We start from the raw sequence: 19,353 nt of genomic DNA, 5'->3' as shown, positions 1-19,353 counted from the left end.
TCCTTTTTCGTTCAAAACCAGGCTCCCGTTATACTTTGGGAGCCGTTCTAATCTGTGCACCAAATCAGCCCCGATTCTTTGTTTTAATTTGGCGGGCTCGATATCTCTTTGTCATATTTTGGTGAACTGTCTCGGATATGTCTATCCTTCGAATTTGTTTCTTGATCAGGAAAAGTTAGCTTTGGAATTTGCAATGTCCGCCTAGGTCTGGGTTTTCCATATGGGCTGGATGGGCCATTATCATTATGTATGCGCTGGATGGGTTTCCTGCTCAGAGTGATGGCTGGCTGTCTCTGGGTTGATTGTTGCTATATTAATGTTAATGTTTCCCGGGAGAAGGGTTTTCGAGTTTACACAATTCCCCAGACAATTTTTTGAGCTTCTATACCCCAAACTGCTTCAATACCTAAAACTGGTTTCTTTGAAGGACAGTTACATAGAAAAATAGGTTCAGGAGTAGGCCATTCGGCCCTTTGAGCCTGCACCACCATTCAATAAGATCATGGCTGATCATTCCCTCAGAAACTCTTTCCTGCTTTCTCTCCATACACCTTGATCCCCTTAGCCGTGAGGGCCATATCTAACTCCCTCTTGAATATATCCCAACGAACTGGCATCAACTACTCTCTGTGGCAGGGAATTCCACAGGTTAACAACTCTCTGAGTGAAGAAGTTTCTCCTCATCTCAGTCGAAAATGGCCTACCCCTTATCCTAAGACTGTGTCCCCTGGTTCTGGACATCCCCAACATCGGGAATATTCTACCCGCATCTAACCTGTCCCGTCCCATCAGAATCTTATATGTTTCTATGAGATCCCCCCTCATCCTTCTAAACTCCAATGTATAAAGGCCCAGTTGATCCAGTCTCTCCTCATATGTCAGTCCTGCCATCTCGGAAACCAGTCTGGCAATAGCAAGAATGTCCTTCCTCAGATTAGGAGACCAAAGTTGAACACAATATTCCAGGTGAGGCCTCACCAAGGCCCTGTACAACTGCAATAAGACTTCTCTGCTCCTATACTCGAATCCCTTAACTATGAAGGCCAACATACCATTTGCCTTCATCACCGCCTGCTGCACCTGTATGCCAACTTTCAAAGACTGATGAACCATGACACCCAAGTCTCGTTGCATCTCCCCTTTTCCTAATCTGCCGCCATTCAGATAATACTATGTCTTCGCGTTTTAGCCCCCAAAGTGGATAACCTCACATTTATCCACATTAAACTGCATCTGCCATGCATTTGCCTATTCACCTAACCTGTCCAAGTCACCCTGCAGCCTCCTAGTGTCCCCCTCTCAGCTCACACTACCACCCAGTTTAGTGTCATCTGCAAACTTGGAGATATTATACTCAATTCCTTCATCCAAATCATTGATATATATTGTAAAGATCTGGGGTCCCAGCACTGAGCCCTGCGGTACTCCACTAGTCACTGCCTGCCATTCTGAAAAGGACCCGATTATCCCGACTCTCTGCTTCCTTTCTGCCAAACAGTTCTCCATCCACGCCAGCATATTACCCCCAATACCACGTGCTTTGATTTTGCACACCAATTTCTTGTGTGGGACCTTGTCAAAAGCATTTTGAAAGTTCAAATACGCCACATCCACTGGTTCTCCCTTGTCCACTCTACGAGTTACATCCTCAAAAAATTTCAGAAGATTTGTCAAGCATGATTTCCCCTTCATAAATCCATGCTGACTTGGACCGATCCTGCCACTGCTTTCCAAATCTGCTGCTATTTCATCCTTAATAATTGATTCCAACATTTTCCTCACTACTGATGTCAGGTTAACCGATCTATAATTACCCGCTTTCTCTCTCACTCCCTTTTTAAAAAGTTGTGTTACATTAGCTACCCTCCAGTCCATAGGAACTGATCCAGAGTGGATAAACTGTTGGAAAATGATCACCAATGCATCCACTATTTCTAGGGCCAGTTCCTTAAGTACTCTGGGATGCAGACTATCAGGCCCCGGGGATTTATCGGCCTTCACCATCAATTTCCCTAACACAATTTCCTGCTTAATAAGGATATCCTTCAGTTCCTCCTTCTCACTGGACCCTCGGTCCCCTACTACTTCTGGAAGGTTATTTGTGCCTTCCTTCGTGAAGACAGAGGCAAAGTATTTGTTCAATTGGTCTGCCATTTCTTTGTTCCCCATTATAAATTCACCTGAATCCAACTGCAAGGGAGCTATGTTTGCCTTCACTAATCTTTTTCTCTTCACATATCTATAGAAGATTTTGCAGTCAGTTTTTATGTTCCTGGCAAGCTTCTTCTCGTACTCTATTTTCCCACTCTTAATTAAACCCTTTGTCCTCCTCTGCTGAATTCTAATGTTTTCACTCACGGTGAGGTGAACAGTGGAGGGTTCGGGAATGGGGACAATCCGTTCCTGGGCCACTTGAACTTCTGCCTCGGGTTTAAAGCAAAAACTGCTGTCACTCACCAGACACCAGAAATGTTGTCCATGTTGGTAGTGGGGCACACTGGTGGTGACACAATATGTCCCATCCCTCTATGTATGTTACCTGTGGGGGAACATGGTCTTGTGCCATTACCTCCATGGTACAGTTGATAGTCTGTACGCCAGCAGCTTTAAACCCGCACTGTGGTTTAGAATAGGTATTCAAGTGCACCCCAGCTCCGGCACCCGGAGAGGTCATGTACCTGTCATAGCGTGCTCCCACTTTATGACATACGGTGGGACCGCTGTGAAACAAACATGTGCACCTCCTTGAATGACTCCAATGTTCTCCACCCTGTAGACCGGTGTGGGTCGGGCTGTCCCACCCATGATCGGCATGCTTAGTACTATCCCCATGATGGTGTGATTAGAACGTCTGCAATCCACTGGGACTGGGTAGGCCTCAGAAGCTAGACAGAGCTGACACGGGCTTAGTGAAGGACTGTACGGGTGGAGGGCTGTGAGGTGCTTGTTGCTGATCCAGGAGAGCACTAAACCTTGTTTTAAATCCCCCAGGTTGTTGCGGCCCTCACCCAACAACCACGCCCCATACAGCACACATACTTCATTCTGTGCAGCCTGGTCTGAAGCATTCCTATCCTCCCGTATGAGTGCATTCACTGTTTGTGCATGTTTTTTCAGTTCAGCTATGATCTCTTTTAAATGGACCATCATAGCCTGGTCCTCGTGGAGCTCTGAGCTTACCACTGTGTTTTCCTCTTTCAAGATCTTTCTCAGTTGGTTCTTTGGACCATTTATCTCCGTTTGCAGTTCTATATCGTCCAAGCTATTTATCACGGAGGATCCTGTATTATATGCAGTAAAAATGTCATTCAAGATTCCCCTTCTAGGTCTCCCCGTGCCCATGGTGTCTCTAGTGTATTTGTCTACATTGCCCAAAGTCTAACTCGTAACATTTCTTGAACATTTCTCTGAGTAGGGCCTAGTATCCTTCTGTTTCCTTCGGGCACCATGCAGGTAAATGAACCTCAGTAAGGTTTAAAATAACTGATGCTACTGCATAGTGTACCCCCTGGTATAATACCTTTTCAGTCGGTACGAATACTAATCCGTTCTCTGATCCTTTGTTGGTGGTAGGACACCTTTCTATTATTGTTCGCATTGGCGGGGTCGTGGGCAGGGGTTTCATAATGCGTGCTATGAGTTCAGTGGCGTTAATTGGGTGTGGGGAGTGAGCACACCCATATAGATTGGAATCCCACCCCATCCCTTCCCCATCATCTTGCCATTGCCTGGCGAAGGCGATTGATATGCCTGTGGGACAGATCATATAAGTCAAACACACACATTTTCCCTCTGTAACACTGACCCACGCAGCAACGACCCTGGGGCATGAAACGGAAGCCTCCCCATAGATAAACCCTTCCTGGCTGGAATAGCGGGTGGAATTAGACCCCAGCCACAATGGCAACCTCCCCTCAAGGGCATAAACGGTGAGCTCTTCCACACCCGGTGTGCCACCCACTGCAGCCACAATCGGTGCTCTCTCTCCTGAGCACCCATAAATGAGGGATTCTTCCACCTCTCCTTAGCCGCCGCTGCTCATCCTTATCAAGGCGAGCAGGAACAGGACCCGTTCATGTCATTCTCCTTCCTGTAGGGGCACATAAAACAGATAGTCCAGCCCTGAGAAAAAACAATGATCTTTTCCAGTCGAGGCTTGATTGCCAGGGGTCTCCTGTCAGCAGATGCATATCCACGACAGGACCAGATAGCCAGGTATTCCGTACACGAATTGCATGTGAACATACTGTCCAAGCAAATCGTGTATGGGGTCGGGAATTCTTAGGGGCGTGTGACCACATACACCACAGCTGAAAGTTCAGCATGCTGGGCGCTCATAGTATTGGGGAGTTTAAGCGCTAGGGCAATGCGGCCTCTGGGTCATACACTCTGCAGCCTATGAGTCGTTCGCCTGCAGATACCGTGATTGAACCGTTGACATAGATTTCCCGACCTGTGGAGTGTAACCCGGCCCGAAAGCCTATGTTAACTTCCCGTACTCCTTCTACAGAACATCGGTGGGCTGTCCCTGGATAGATCATGTTGGCTGCGAGTCTTGGCTCACAGAGACCCTTTACCCTTAGGTCCATCTGAGAGAGGAGTAGGGTCCAGTAAGCAATGCGGGCACTGCTCACTGTCCCGTCCTTGAATCTCCCATCCAGGAGCATTTGGGTGGGCATATGGTAGGTAAGGAGTGTGATAGGGGACCCCCCTGTGAAGATCAGTGATCTTTTCACAGTCCAGTGAGTGGCTAGGAGGTGCCGCTCACAGTTGGAGTATCCCTTCTCCACGTCAGTGAGTATCGTGGAGGAGTAGACCACTGGCCTCAGCCGACCGTGCCGCTCCTGGAGCAGTACTGCACTCAGACTGTCCCTGCTGGCTGCTACCTCCAAGAAGAACACTTTACCCCCATCAATAGCCCCTAGAGCTGGCACGGTCTGCAGGTATTTCTTTAATTGGGTAAATGTTGCCTCGCAACTTCCGTCCCAATCCCACTCCACTCCCTTGTGTAGGCGTCGGAGCAGAGAGGCTGCTGCATCTGCATAATCCTCAATGAAATCTCTGTAGTACTTGGATAGCTCTGGAAAAGATCTTACTCCTATTACTGTGTTGGGGGCTGGTAACTTCTGCACTGCTTCCCTTCTGGCTTTGTCAATGGCTCTTTCCCCAGCGCGCACAGTCAGTCCCAGGAACTTTACTTCCTTCTGGCCGATCTGTGCTTTCTTGGGATTCACTTTAAACACCTCTTCCTTCAGTAGCTCCAGCAGCTCAGCCAGCAAGGGCCATGCTCCTCCCCCTCAACAGTGAATAGGATCAGGTTCTCTACATACTGTACTAGCTGCTGGGGTCTGCTGAAACTCTTTAAACAATTTGCCATACATTGGTGGAAAATACTGGGGCTGTTGTGGAAGTCCTGAGGGAGACAGTTCCAAGTGTATTGCTGACCTTTAAAGGTAAAAGCAAACTTGTACTGGTCTTCTCTTCATATAGGGATGGACCAAAACCTGTTGGAAATATCAAGCACCGTGAAGGTGGTCGCAGAGGCTGGAATACTTCTAATGAGGTCGGCGACAGCGGCAACCGTGGGTGCACAGGTGGGGATGTTACGGTTGAGTACTCGATAGTCCGCCATGGCTCTCCAGGAGTTGTCCGATTTCTTAACCAGCCACAAGGGAGAGTTCACATGGGTAGCTATCGATCTCAATACCCCCTGTTTAACCAGCGAACCGAAGGCTGTTTCCATGTCTGCCTCCGTCTCCCTGGGAAAGTTAAACTGTTTCTGTGTTCGGGTCATGGGGTCCCCATCTATGCTTACCTCAACCCCGTTTATCCTCCCACATTCGTGTTTATGAGTGGCAAAAGGTGCAAGGTGTGCCCTCACATACTCTTGGTACTCCATCGGAGTGTTACTGACCAGTGATTCAAGGTCGTATCCCTCCTTTGGCTTCATGGTGCACACCGTCCCTTTCCCCGTTTTTCTGGGATAACCACTACCTCACTCTCCTGTCCCGTACATACTGCCCCCCAAAGACAGTGGTTTCTTAAATCCACTAGAATCCCGTTGCCTAGAATGAAGTCAGCTCCCAGGATCCCCGTCTCTTGCTGTTCCCACTTCATCAGGACACAAGTCCACTTGGTGTGGAGTGTTCCCAAATGAATAGAGAGCGGAAAGGAGAATGAGCCAGCCTGCTCGGCGCCTGTGAAACCCATCAAGCTGTAGGGGACCCCGCTAGACATAGGTGAGGGATTAGCTGCATAGACGAGGGTGCTTGATGCATCGGTATCCAGCAGATAAGACCTGTTCACCTTTTCCACTTCCATCTGAACGGTCGGTCTCCCTCACGCATCGTACTCGAGGGAACACAGGTGAATAGGTTGTGTCTGTCCGAGTCACTGTTTTGGATGGGATGGGGCAGATAGGATTTCGGTGCCGGTGGTGGCGGCTACTCTCCCAGGGCCATCTAGTACTGTTCGGAGCGCAGTCAGGAATGTGCCAAACATGTGGGGAGAGACTGGTTTCTCGGTCTTGGTCGTTTTGGTAGGGGCTGGAGAATTGTTCCCTGTGCTACTCTTCCATGGATTCCTACAATCTTTTCTCCAGTACCCACTCTTTCCGCACCCAAAACAGGTATGTTTTGTATCAGCGGGGTTGCCCCTTCCTGGAGCCATTCCCTCTTATCTTGACTAGGTCTGATTTCGTGGACCCTTCCCTTGGTTGGTGCTCTTCCGTTCCCCTGCCATTCCGGTAGGCTAGGGTCAGTTGCCTGACCACTCCCTGCTCGGTGGCCTGGGGATCACTTGGGTCAAACCAGGCCTCAGCCTTTGTTCTGATCCGTGGTGAACTGTTTGTCACCAGGCTTCAGAGCCAGCGGGTTCTCTCGTCCCGGGTTAGGTGATCCCGGTTGAGGTCTCCACCACAGGTGCTCTGGTACACAGGCCACAGTCTGTCTGTGAATGCCTGTTGGGTTTCCCCTGTGAGCTGTACTGTCTTCTCCACTCTGGAGAAGTGACTCCCGTCATTACAGCTCATGGCTTCTAGAATGTCCTCCTGGATGGCGGCACTGATGCTCTGCCCCATTTGGCTCTCGGCAGAGAGGGACTGGTACAGTTTGCCGTCCAGTGAGAGGTGGAGCATTTTTGCTATCTCGGCACCATCGCACCCGTTGACATCCCCTGCCTGTTCCACTTCCATAAAGTGGATCGAGGGGTCTCCTTTTGGATTGAGCTTTCTCAGGTGACTTATCATAGCCCTAAGCTGTTGGGTAGTGTGGGGAACCATAAACTGACTTTCCAGGAGCCTCTGACCCCCAGCACCGTTGGGTGGGCCAAACTGCTGTTGCCCGACCGGGCACATTGGCCCCGGCTCTGGCTCTTCCTGCTCTGGCTCGCCCACCCCTCCCTGCTGCTAAACCTTGGCATTACAGGTGGTGGTGGTCCGCTATTCCTGTCTGCCCCGCAACCCGTTCGCCCCTGCTGCTGCCGAACCGGTACTGTCACCGGTGCCATAGGTGGTGGTTGAACAGCTTTTTCCTTCTCTTCCATGTTTACCCGGACCGTACCCGGGTTTATTAGTCATACCATGCCGTTTGCCTTGGACAAAGCAAGGGTTAAACTCTTGATTTGTTGCTGGCAGGGTCCGTGGTCTCCTGACTCAAACCTATTTGTGCTGGTTACTTTATAAGCTGCCTGCACGTCTCTTAACTTCTCCTCCAGCTCTTTTACTTGAAGGATAAGGCGAGTGTTTTCCTTCCGCAGTATCATTTTATTATTCTTACCTTGGTAACCTGACACTGAAAATAGTCCTGGCTGTTCTTGAAGCTTTCCATTCGCTGTGCCTTCACATGCTTCAACTTACAAAGTTCTCCCCATAACCTTTCTCCTGCCATAGCCCTTTCATGTGATGTTTCCGCACATTCCCATAGTTCTGCCTGCAGCGACTCGATGTTCTTATCTAGGAGTTGGACCTGTCGCTGTAGACAGGTCATGCAAATTGCCTTTTCTACCGATTCTTTATGGTCCTTGCTTGCTGTCCACTGGGCCACAGCATGTCCCGGACGCTCAGCGCGCAATAGACTAAGCACCCATTCCTTCGTGACATTCACTTTCTTGTACACATAGGAGGAAATTCTCTCTTCCATCTTCGTTTGTTCCTTCCAAACAGCACTCTCTGCATCACATCCTGTATACTAAAGTCCTGCTGCAGTCGCCATTCTGTAGGAGGTAGTCTGTGGGGTCAGGTTCACCTCTGACCTTTGGGGGATGTGACTAAGTGCAAGAGACAACTGGTTTTGGTACAAAGAACTTCGATTTTATTGCAGACAAGAAAAGTACAATGTCATGCTTGTAATGACTAAAATAAAGAACACTTCATCACACATTCAAAAGGGGTTACAGAAAATGTACACCTCCCACCTCCTAATGCCTAACTCTGACTAGGTTAAACTCCAATGCAAACAGGGATCATGCTCACCAATCCTTTATTATCAGTTGGCGGTGGTTCGCGATTTTGGTGTTCGTGGGACTCTGTAGGTTCTGCTTGCCATACCCTGAACATTGTAGAAGACTTCTTCCTGCATAGTTTTCAGTTGGATGGTGTCCGCTGATGTGGCAGGGTGAATATTGGGCTTACTTTCTTCCGTCAGCAGTAGATTTTAAAGTCTCGTTAGGTAATGTTTCACCTGTTGGTAGCGAGGACGAGATTGGAGAGTGGAAACTTTCGAATCTTCGGTTTCTTCTTGAGGAGTTTTGGTTTTGGAATAGGTCTATCGCGGTGCTTTCGATGTTACCACGTTGGCTGTGGTCAGTTGCTGCCGCGATGGCGATGTCCGAAGTTACTGGGAACCGCTTTCTCTGCCGCAATGATGTTCTTCCTTCTTCTTTCGATTGCAGGGCAGTGTGGCCCAGGAGTGTCATCGAGGATGGGAGATGTTGGTGCTCAGAAGAGCTGCATAAACTGTTGCGGTGGTCTCTCTCCGTCCTTCCCCTCTTCGAATAAATGAATGCCTACTCCTTTTTCGTTCAAAACCAGGCCCCAGTTATACTTTGGGAGCCATTCTAATCTGCGCGTCAAATCAGCCCCGATTCTTTGTTTTAATTTTGACAGGCTCGATATCTCTTTGTCATATTTTTGCAGGCCCATTAATGGTAACCTGGCTCAGATGTGTTGATCTTTCATATTTGTTTCTTGATCGGGAAAAATTAGCTTTGGTATTTGCAATATCTGCCTACGCCTGCGTTTTCCATGTGGGCTGGATGGGCCATTATCATTACGTATGCACTGGATAGGTTGCCTGCTCAGAGTTATGGCTGGCTATATCTCGGTTGATTGTTGCTATGTTGATGTCTCCCGGGGAGAAGGGTTTTCGAGTTTACTCAATTCCCCAGACAATTTGTTTAGCTTCAATACCCCAGACAGCTTCAATACCCAAAACTGGTTTCTTTGAAGGATAGTTATCCTTTAGTTTTCAGCCCTTTCCACACGGACCCAATCGGTCTTGTAAAAATCCCAAATTCGATAAAAACTTGTAGTTTCTTCCATGTGCACTTTAGGATCCCAAACTTTCTGGTTGACAGTTCCAAGTTAAATTCCCTTTCCAATGAGTCCACACACTGGGGGGGGTTTCCCACGAATTTTGCAATCCTACACCAGGGGATCTGCACGTTTTCCATTATAGCCCCAATCACTCTCGGAGTGGTGAGGGCTGAGACATTGTGCAGCAATGAGACATCAAAAATATTCAGCATGCACCAGACTGGTGCAAAGAATAAAGTTTGCCCTACCTGACCACCACTACCTTTTATTACTGCTCCCCAAGCATCCAGCCGAGGTGACAACTCCTCCTGCAGCTGCCGTTGTTGACGCCAAGCGATGCTGCAGGGGGCGAGAGTGACTATCACATCTGGGGTGGTAATGGGGCGCTGCATACCGGATGATGTCACAATCTACAGGATGCAAGAGACCGAGGCGGTAATTGTTAGCTCCAGTGCAAACTCGCCGGGGAAGTTCGTGGTCATTGGTGGATTTGTTGCGCCCAGACAGTAAGCCCCTAGCATCCAATTACCACCTCCCTCCCCCGCCCCCCCCCCCCCACCCCGGCCCTGCAGGAACTAATGGGAGGCACAAAGCAGCCAAATTTCTCCTCCTTTGTCTTTATGTGAGATGAGTTGAATAAAAGTATTTAACAATTTCTGTTTAAGCATATATATATTATTGTGGGAGTTATCTACTTGAGGGATGCCATTAAATTTTCATTACATTGGGAATTCTCATCTGGCTTTAAAATGCCGGTTCCATGCAAAGTTTGCAAATACATAACGGTCATCAAGTTGTTCTCCAGAAGAAGCTATTTCTCATGCAAGTTAGGTGTTAGGATGACAATAAGATCATCCTAAATACCAGAAGTCAGCCTTACACACTGTCTAATATATAATGAAGATACTTTTAAATGCATTTTGTGGGATCCCTCCCTTGATCTGGATGTCAAAGTCCCATTTAGATAGCTTTTCCCGAATCAGCTGTTCTGTTATCAAGTTACGATAAAAGAAGAGTGAACAATATTGTGTCAACTAAGCACTTGCATTGCTGATTATTCTGCTGTATGTGTTTTGTTTATCTATGAAGAAAGAAAGACTTACATTTATTTCGCACCTTTCACGACCAGTGGACATCTCAAAGACAATTTACAGACAATTAAGTACTTTTTGGAATGTAGTCACTGTTATAATGTAGAAAGTGAGGCAGTCAATGTGTGCACAGCAAGTTCCCACAAACAGCAATGTGATAATGACAGATAATCTGCTTTTGTTATGTTGATTGTGGGATAAATGTTAGCCAGGACACCGGGGTTAACTCCCCTGCTCTTCTTCAAAATATCCCCCTGGGATCTTTTACATCCACCTGAGAGAGCAGCAAGGCCTTGGTTTAATGTTTCATCCGGAAGACTGAACCTCCAACAGTGCAGCACTCCCGCAGAGTGTCAGCCTAGATTTTCCGTGCTGAGGTTCCTAGAGTGGGATTTGAACCCACAAACTTCTGACTCAAAGGCGACTGTGCTACCCACTGTACCACAGCTGACACTACATCTACAACCTTATTCCTTTTAAATACATTTAACTTGTAGCTTCAGCCGGAATGTTATGGTTTGAAAGTGTGCTGTTTTTCTGGCATAAAGAGAGGCCAGGAGGTGGGAAGTTTGTGCACTCTCCAATGTGAGATAGCGTCTAAAAGATTCATCGTTAATCCCGTGGCATGGTACCGCTATGCACAAAAAGCAAAGAGCCGTACATTTCTGAGGGGGGAGCTGTTAATGAAAGCTGCATTTTTCTGTGATAAATGGATAAAGAGAGCTGGGTGGGGGCCTAGAATGTAACAGCCAGGACAGATTAACAAAGGCTATACTATACAATACAAGCTGTGATTTTACTGGCACTTGCTTAAAGTTTATTTTAGCAGCTTGTACCTTTATAATTCATTTTTACATTTTGAAATACATCAGAAGTATATCCCACTTTCCAACAGCAACAACTTGTATTTATATCGCACATTTAACATAGTAAAACGTCCCAAGGTGTTTCACGGGAGTGTTCACAGTCAGCTGTGGGTAATACACTTGCCTCTGAGTCTGAAGGCTGTGGCCTCAAGTCCCACTCGAGGAACTTGAGCACATAAATCTAAATTGACAGTCCAGTGCAGTACTGAGGGAGTCCTACACTGTCGCAAGTGCCTTCTTTTGGGTAAGGCATTAAACCGAGGTCCCCTCTGCTCTCTCAGGTGGATGTAAAAGATCCCATGGCACTATTTCGAAGAAGAGCAGGGGAGCTATCCCTGGTGTCCTGACCAATATTTATCCCTCAATCAACATAACAAAAACAGATTGCTGTTTGTAGGAGTTTGCTGTAAAGTGCTTTGAAATGTCCGGTGGTGTGAAAGGCACTTTATAACTGCAAGTCTTTCTTCTTTATAAGACAAAATAAATTAAAACTGAGCTACATATGGAGAAATTAGTGTCGGTGACAAAAAGCTTGGTCATAGAAGTAGGTTTTAAAGAGTGCCTTACAGGAGGAAACAGAGGTAGAGAGGTGGAGAGGTTTAGGCAGGGAATTCCAGTGCTTAGGGCCTAGGCAACAGAAGACAAGGCCACCGATGGTTGAGCGATTATAATCAATGATGTTAAAGAGGGCAGAAATAGAGAAGCACAGACATCTCGGGGGCTGGTGGGGGTGGGGGGGGTGAGTTGTGGGACTGAAGGAGATTACAGAGATAGGGAGGGGTGAGGCCATGGAGGGATTTGAAAACAAGGATGAGAATTTTAAAATTGAGGCTTTGCTTAACTGGGAGCCAATGTAGATCAGCGACCACAGGAGTGATGAGAGAGCAGAACTTGGTGCGAGTTAGGACACAGGTCACCTCGCCACCTCTCTACCTCTCTTTCCTCCTTTAAGACACTCCTTAAAACCTACTTCTTTGATCAAGCTTTTGGTCACCTGCCCTAATTTGTCCTTACGTGGCTTGGTGTCAATTTTTTTGTCTTATAATACTCCTGTGAAGCACCTTGCAACATTTTACTATGTTAAAGGTGCTATATAAATACAAGTTGTTGTTGTTGTTGACATGCAAGCACATTTAGCGGTAAGGTTCGCTTCTGTCGTCTGTTGTGCATTCCTTTGATGTCTTGGATTGTTTATGACATTCTGAACATTCCTCATATGACTGCTCATTAGTTCTCTGTAGCATTTGAAGTCGTATCTCTTCCCTGTACATCTATAATGCAACCCCTATTAATATCACATTGCTTCCTGCAGTCGCCTTGACTAATTAAACTTCATTACTGATCTCTTCTCATGGATGGTTAATGTGGTAATGTGTCCACTGCTCCAGGCCTGACCTTGTGTAGCCATTGCAATTATTGCAGAATCAATCTTTAATATGTAGATTTATATTTTGTATTAACACAAACTTACTATGGATGTTCACCCTGATATATTGACCAGCAAAGAAGCCCTGCTCATCAGCAACAAAGGTCAGATATAGAACTAGATCATTATAACCCCGTTTTTCCAGTCTATGATCTCCAAGTATGGCTCCACGTGTAATGTAGAGTCTGACTACTGTAAAGCCTATTCGCAGCTAAATATCAGACTGGCATCCATCAAGCCTGTGCTGTGCAGTCTTGTAACCCCTTGATCTTTGAGCAGCCAAATCATTTTCTTTTCCTTCATACAAGATCGTTAAACAAAATTGCTGTAATATTGTTTTTATTTGCCCTTGTCAATTGTTCTGCCCTCCTTTCTTATGAAAGTACAAACCATTTTCTGGTATACAGTTCGACAGAAGCCAGCTGGCCTTATCCAAGTGGTCATTATTCATGTGTAATCCTGAACAGTGGGTGGGGGCAGGAGATTGTATACTCCATTCCATCCCGTTCAACATAGCTGCTGTGCTATTACAGCTCAGCATTTAAACATTTGATCACGTAATTAGGCAAGGGGACAGATTCTGAGCTAAGGTGTATGTTATTCACTAAATATCACTCACGAATGAAATCCATTTGATGCAGCTTCATGAACTGAGATAACATAAGAACAAAATAAATAGGAGCAGGAGTAGACCATTTGGCCACTGGAGCCTGCTCCACCATTTAATAAGAGCATGGCTGATCTTCTACTTCAACTCCACTTTCCTGCACTATCTCCATATCCCTTGATTCCATTAATATCCAAAAACCCTATCGATCTATGTCTTGAATATACTCAATGACTGAGACTCCGCAGACCTCTGGAGTAAAGAATTCTAAAGAATCACAACCCTCTGGGTGAAGATATTTCTCTCCATCTCAGTCCTAAATGGCCAACCACTTATTCTGAGACTGTGACACCTGGTTCTAGACTCCCCAGTCAAAGGAAACATCCTCCCTGCATCTACTCTGTCAAGCCCTGTAAGAATATTGTATGTTTCAATAAAATCACCTCTCATTATTCTAAATTCTAGAGAATATATGCTGGACTACTTAATTTCTCCTCATACAATTCCCCCACATCCCAGGAATCAGTCTCGTGAACCTTTGTTGCATTCCCTCTACGGCAAGTATATCCTTCCTTAGGTAAAGAGATCAAACTTGCACACAATACTCCAGATGTGGAATCACCAGGACCCTATATAATTGCAGTATGACATCTTATGGCCGAAATTGCCCTCCCCCCCACTGGAAAGAGGATGCAAACACTCCATTTCTGTTGTTTTCACCACCGCGGTGGATGAGGTGGCCTCGAACGAAATTGTGCTTTTTGGATTTTTTTTCCCGTAAGTCGATCACAATGGGAGCAGATATGCAGCAGTGAGCGTAAGTTGGCACACTAGAGGGGCGGAAGTTGGGGCGGGTGTACTGTGCGCCTCTGTCAGTGATCAGCATAGCTCTGATTGTCATGTATCTTACATTATTATATATAACTGTATCCTAACATGCTATACATGACTGTAATAAAATATGACCTGTAAGCACCAGCATACCTTACCACCAGGGGTGCACTTGCAAGAGACAGGTATATAAGGACAGGTCTCAGGCAAGTGCAGCATTCCAGAGCTGTGAAATAAAGGTGCAGGTCCAGAGTGATCTTGACTTCACTACGTGCTTCGTGTGAATCTGTACTGAGGGGACGGGACTTTACAGTGGCGACGAATTATGGGATTACAGAATCCAAAGAATGGCGAACAACGGATCTGATGAAAAGTACAATGCAGGAGACAATTGGGAGGACTTTATAGAAAGGCTCCAGCAAAGCTTTGTAACCAAAGACTGGTTAGGCGATGATAAGGCAGACAAGAGAAGAGTCCATCTCTTGACCAGCTGTGGCTCGAAAACATACGCTTTAATGAAGGATCTGTTGGTACCCGAGAAACCAGCAAGCAAGTCATTTGAAGAATTGAGCACACTGGTAAGAGATCACCTGAAGCCAGCGAGCAGCCTACACATGGCCAGACACAGGTTCTTCAACGACAGACGCTGTGTGGGCCAGAGCATACCCGACTTCGTGACGGAACTTCGGAGGTTGGCTAGTTTATGTGAGTTCTCTGATGAACTGAGGAGAGAAATGCTGAGAGACTTTTTCATTGAAGGAATAGGCCACGCAGGCATATTCCAAAAGCTCATAGAGACCAAGAACCTGACTTTAGAGGCAGCAGCACTGGTTGCACAGACATTCTTGGTAGGGGAAGAAGAAACGAGGTTGATTTACAATGCAGGTACGACAACTAACGAAATATCGGAAAAAGAAGTTCACAGAACTAAACAAGCTGCTACCCCCACACACAGACAAAACCGGGGGAACAGGCTCTCAACAGCAGGCAGAAGCCATCAAGGGCCACAGGAAAGGCCGTTCACACCTCATCAACCCACAATGCGAGCAATCAACTACAAACTGAGAGAAGCTCAAGAGACATCAGCCAGAGGCAGCTCATTCTTTGGAAACACTTTGAACAATGGAACAGGTCTGTGCTGGAGGTGTGGGGATGGGCACTCGTCAAGGGGATGTTGATTTCAGCAGGCTGTTTGCAGAACTTGTGAATATACAGGGCATTTGGCACGCATGTGCAAAAAAACGTCAGCTCGGCTGGTATACAAAGCGGATGGGTCGGAAAGCGGACCAGAAGATGGTGGGGACAGTACCCGGGACACCGATGTACAGCGGGTCAACACGATCACTGGCTGCTGCTCCTACAGCAGGATGCCTCCTATAATGATGAGGGTCCTACTCAACGGGATATCTGTCAACATGGAGCTGGATACGGGAGCGAGTCAATCTCTCATGGGGGCTCAACAATTTGAACAACTGTGGCCACATAAAAGAGACAGACCAAAACTCACAAAGGTCGACACCAAACTAAGGACCTATACCAAAGAAATCGTACCAGTCCTCGGCAGCGCCATGCTCTCTGTCACACACTAAGGGTCAGTGAACCGACTTCCCCTGTGCATTGTCCCCGGAGACCTCCCAGCACTGCTGGGGAGAAGCTGGCTGGCAAAACTAAACTGGAAATGGGATGATGTCCATGCTATGTGATTAGAGGAATGGACCTCCTGCTCAACAGTTATATAGTGATTTGAACATCTCTTTCAGCCAGATGTGGGCACTTTCAAAGGGGCCAAAATCAAAATATACACACACAGGAAGCTAGACCAGTCCATCACAAGGCCAGAGCTGTACCCTATGTGATGTGGGAAAAGATTGAACATGAACTAGACAGGCTTCTGTGGGAAGGCATTATATCACCTGTGGAATTTAGCGACTGGGCAAGTCCCATCGTCCCAGTCATGAAGCCTGATGGATCCGTACGAATCTGTGGGGACTACAAATCTACCATAAACAGAGTCTCCCTACAGGACCAGTACCTGCTGCCCAGAGCGGAGGACTTATTTGCCACATTGGCTGGAGGTAAGCTTTTCTCAAAATCAGACCTCACATCTGCGTATATGACGCAAGAATTGACCGAGGAATCTAAGCTACTCACCACCATCAACACACATCGAGGCCTTTTCATGTACAATCGATGCCCATTCGGCATCATGTCGGCAGCTGCAATATTCCAGCGCAACATGGAGAGTCTGCTCAAGTCCATCCCGGGGACGGTTGTATTTCAAGACGACATACTTATCACGGGCAGGGACACCGACTCCCATCTCCGTAATTTGGAGGAAGTACTAAAGCAGTTGGATCGGGTAGGCCTACGAGTCAAGAAATCCAAGTGCCTGTTTCGCGCATCCGAGGTTTGAATTTTTGGGCAGAAGGATTGCCGCTGATGGAATCCACCCAACAGAGTCCAAAACAGAAGCAATTCGCCTGGCACCCAGGACCCGGAATGTCTCAGAACTGCGCGCCTTTCTCGGGCTACTCAATTACTTTGGGAACTTTATGCAGAACTTAAGCATGCTGGAGCCTCTCCATGTGCTACTCAGGAAGGGGTGCGATTGGTTTTGGGGGGACGCCCAGGAACGCGCCTTCAATAAGGCACGCAACCTTCTGTTTTCCAACAGTGTTTTGACTTTCTTTGACACAGGTAAAAAGCTAGTTCTCACATGCGATGCGTCAGCGTATGGGGTCGGGTGCATTTTGCAACATGTCAATAGTGCGGGCAAATTACAACCCATAGCTTATGCCTCCATGTCACTTTCGCGGGCAGAGCGCGGGTACGGAATGGTAGAGAAGGAGGTGCTCGCGTGCCCTCGGTGTCAAAAAGATGCACCAATCGGGCCAAGTTCGCGTTAGAAACCAACCACAAGCCTCTCACGTCCCTCCTAACCGAGAGCAAGGCAATAAACGCCAACGCCTCGGCGCGAATTCAACGGTGGACACTCATGCTGGCGTCCTACAACTATACCATAAGGTACAGACCAGGCACAGACAACTGTGCCGACGCGCTCAGCAGGCTACCCCTGGCGACCACGGAAGGGTCTGACGAACAGGACTGTGAGATAGTCATGGCAATCAATGCCTTTCAGTCCACAGTCTCGCCCATGACGGCTCACCAAATCAGAGCCTGGGCGGCCAGCGACCCCACGTTATCCTTAGTAAAAAGATGTGTCCTAACCGGTGACTGGGCAGAGGCTCGCGATGCCTGCTCCGAGGAATTAAAACCCTTTCACAGGTGCATGCATGAGCTATCACTACAAGCAGACTGCCTGATGTGGGGCAGCCGAGTAGTCATGCCTCTGCGATGCAGAGAGGCATTTGTCCGGGAGCTCCACCGTGAGCACCCGGGGATCATTCTCTTGAAGGCCATAGCCAGATCCCACGTCTGGTGGCCTGGTATTGAAGCGGACTTGGAGCTCTGCGTCCGAAGGTGCACCATTTGAGCCCAACTCAGCAATGCCCCCAGGGAGGCTCCACTGAGCCCCTGGCCCTGGCCTACCAAACCGTGGTCGCGGGTGCACGTAGACTATGTGGGTCCATTCATGGGCAAAATGCTCCTCGTAATTGTAGATGCATTTTCAAAGTGGATCGAATGCACCATTTTAAACTCGAGCACAACCTCCACCACTGTGGAGAGCCTCGCAACCATGTTTGCAACACACGGAATCCTTGACATATTGGTCAGTGACAATGGTCCGTGCTTCACCAGCGCAGAATTCCAAGACTTTATAATTGACCACGGCATAAATCTCGTCAAGACGGCACCGTTCAAGCCGGCCTCCCACGGCCAGGCAGAGAGAGCAGTGCAAATCATTAAACAAGGCATGCTTAAAATCCAAGGTCCCACGCTGCAGGGTCGCCTGTCGCGACTGCTGCTGGCATACAGATCTCGTCCGCACTCACTGACTGGGATCCCCCTCGCGCAACTGTTGATGAAAAGGACTTTAAAAACAAGGCTCTCATTAATCCTCCCAAACATGCATGAAATGGTTGAGGCAAAGCGCTGTAAGCTGACTGAGTACCATGACAGAAATTCGAGGGAGAGATGGAATGAGATAGGGGACAAAGTGTTTGTACTAAACTATGGCAGGGGTCCCAAATGGCTTGCAGGGACAGTAACGGGCAAGGAAGGAAACAGGCTACTGGTAGTACAAATGGACAATGGCAAAACCTGCCGGAGGCATGTAGACCAAGTCAAAAGCAGATTTACCAACAACACTGCGGAACCAGAGGCAGACTACAATATAGAACTCGCACCACACCTGGTGGACAGACAGAGGGAACAACCTGAGGAAAGGGCAATCCCAACAGACAGCCCAGGCGAGTCAACAACAATCACACCAATCAAAACAGACAGCCCAGGCGAGATACCAGCAACCACACCCAAAAGAAAAACAGACACCAAGGCAAACAACTGAACCACAACTCAGACGCTCCATGCGAGAGCGTAGACCACCTGAGAGACTGAACCTTTAAAGACAATAAGACCTTGGGGGAGGGTGATTTCATGTATCTTACATTATTATCTATAACTGTATCCTAACATGCTATACATGACTGTAATAAGATATGACCTGTAACCACCAGCACACCTTACCACCAGGGGTGCACTTGCAAGAGACAGGTTATAAGGACAGGTCTCAGGCAAGTGCAGCATTCCAGAGCTGTGAAATAAAGGTGCAGGTCCAGAGTGACCTTGACTTTACTACATGCCTCGTGTGAATCTGTACTGAGGGGACAGGACTTTACAGTTCCATTAATTTATTATGTGAATTGTCTTTGGTATTGCACATGGAGGATGGGGGAACATAAGAACATAAGAAATAGGAGCAGGAGTAGGTTATATGGCCCCTTGAGCCTGCTCCACCATTTAATATGATCATGGCTGATCTGATCATGGACTCAGGTCCACTTCCCTGCACGCTGTCAGATTTCTAAATCCCTGGCATT

This window comes from Pristiophorus japonicus, chromosome 1 (assembly GCF_044704955.1).
Source record: "Pristiophorus japonicus isolate sPriJap1 chromosome 1, sPriJap1.hap1, whole genome shotgun sequence".
Classification (NCBI taxonomy): Eukaryota; Metazoa; Chordata; class Chondrichthyes; family Pristiophoridae; genus Pristiophorus; species Pristiophorus japonicus.
The sequence above is the reverse complement of the archived record's forward strand: the minus strand, read 5'-3'. Positions refer to the sequence as shown.